The following is a 2,317-nucleotide window of genomic DNA, read 5'->3' as shown; positions in this document are numbered from 1 at the left end:
AGGACTTTTAGTCTCTTTTTGTCCCTCCTTGGAGCTGTTTTGCCTAATTTTCTATCTCTCTGTAGTCATTTTCCTTCTTTCAGTGTCTCTCTGTCATACTGTTGTCTCTTTTTTTGGTCTTTTGTATGTGTTTTATATGTCTTTGCATCAGTTTCAGGTGATGCTCAGGGGCTTGTGCCTGCAGGATAAACACATATTATCAACAGTTTGTCTCTGATCGTTCATTTATTCTGTAACGTTATTATTACCTTTGAACTCCTAAAAAACCTCATTAGGACTTCATTCGTGTTAAACGACCTAAACAGCCACAGGGCACCAACAACACAACAACAACACTGTGATCCCACTGACAATGAAACAACGCTAACCTTTAGTGGAGCCTCGTTTTCTACACCTCAGACTCGAAAACGAATAAAACTTTAATTTATTGTTTTAGTCATTGTTTCTATTTTTAGTGTAAATGTTAAATACTTTTTGTTCATCATACACACAGGCTTCATTATATTTGTATGTTCTGTAATTTTAACATTTATAACTCGTGTGTTTTTTTTTTAACCACACGCTGATAAACTCCGCCCGGCCCGGCCCGCACAGCGACACAAACCCAAACGCTCCCTCCGCCAACGGCAGGTGCGCTAATTGGTGTTCCGGCTCAGATGGAGAGTGTTCGACGGAAGGAACGCCGTTTTTAACCAGGAAAATTGAGGTAAGAAGAAGAGAAAATGGCAAAAAATATAAGATAAATGCTTATTAAGTTAAGACATTGAGTTTTTAATACGTTTTTGGGACGTTTTGTTCAAAAAATGAGGAGCTAGGTGATGCTAGCGAAGAGAACGCAGCGGCTAACGGTGAGTTAGCTTGTTAGCTGGATGCTATTCCGTTTAGCATGTGTGTAAAATAATGATTTAGTGGCTCTAAATCACACATAGTTTCCATTAAACAATTAATTGTCAACTATTAAAATAATCTCTAACCATTTTGATGGTAAATTAATCAGCTTGAGCATTTTTAAAAGAAAAAAAAATTGTAATGGTAGCTTCTTAAATGGATCCATCAGAGGCCTTCTGCTGGAAACTTCTATTTTTGTCATAAACTGTGGATATTTAAGATGAAATTTTAGCTGAATCTATCTAATGCCCCCACTGTGAGCAGGTTTTTTCTCACGTTAGAGTTTGAGGCTTTTTAAACAACCATATCTGAGGAACTATTGAAGATAAAAAGCTGCATTTTTCAGTTATTTCTCATGATGTCACTGATTTACATCCTTTATTATTGGACAAGTAGATAAAAATAAGCTCTGATTGTGGGTGAGTTGAAATATGTCACAAAGCATCCTATCCTTGAGCTCAAATTACCGGAAAACAACTTGATAATGCAGAAGTCAACCTGTACTTGGCCACAAATATAAAAAAGGAAATTTGTTTTTGTTGAACTTCAATTACAGATGGAGCATTTTTTGACAAATTGTACCACAAAAACATAAATATTATTCATATAATCCAACTAGAAGAGTGTTGTAGCTTTAAAATATAACTTAGAAGACATGTATTTTTAAATATGGTCATATTTTCATCATAAATTGTCTGGTTCCAGCTTCTGCTGTGTGAATTCTTGGCTGAAAATTGGTTTCCTTGGTATTCTACAATTGGAAATATTTCAATTGTGGATTGTTGGTTGAGAAACTGTGATGGAATAACACATTATGAACAAAAGAATCTGAGTAAAAAAAAGAATATCTGCACATGTATTGATTGTGAAATAGTCGTCGGTGCAGAACAAGTGAACAGACGCTTGTCTTGCTGCCGGTTTTGTTTAAATTAGAGGAGAAAGCGTGTTGTTGTTCGGCCTCTGCGGCTGTTTCCTTCATTCCCAGCAGCTCTCAGAAGGTTAACGGAGTGTGATCCTACTTAAACGCTCTCAAACCAGGTTTTCATTTGATGAACCGTCTCCTGCCGGACCGATCGTGACCTTTCTGTCGGCTGCCGGTGTGTTTTTCTCACCTCGTTGCCGTCCTTTCCTTTGACGGTAAAGAGACAATGCAGCGCTCGGGTTGAAGTGGAGATTCAGAAATGTCTCTTGGCTCAGACCAACCAAGTGTGGAGGCTTTTCTTACCTTTTTTCTCGGTGCATGCTGGGAAAACACGAGTGCCCCCGTGACCCTGAACATGCAGGTATAGAGCGGATGAATGAGCTGAACATTTCTTCTCAGCTGTAGGAAACTGTGCTACAGCAGAGGGGTCATGAGATATCAGTGGTTTCTATAGAATAACTTCAGTGTATTTTATGAAGCTTTACCTTCAAACTATGAACATTTACA

The sequence above is a fragment of the Stegastes partitus genome, unplaced genomic scaffold (genome assembly GCF_000690725.1).
Source record: "Stegastes partitus isolate 25-593 unplaced genomic scaffold, Stegastes_partitus-1.0.2 Scaffold746, whole genome shotgun sequence".
Taxonomy (NCBI): domain Eukaryota; kingdom Metazoa; phylum Chordata; class Actinopteri; family Pomacentridae; genus Stegastes; species Stegastes partitus.
Note: the sequence above shows the minus strand (reverse complement) of the source record.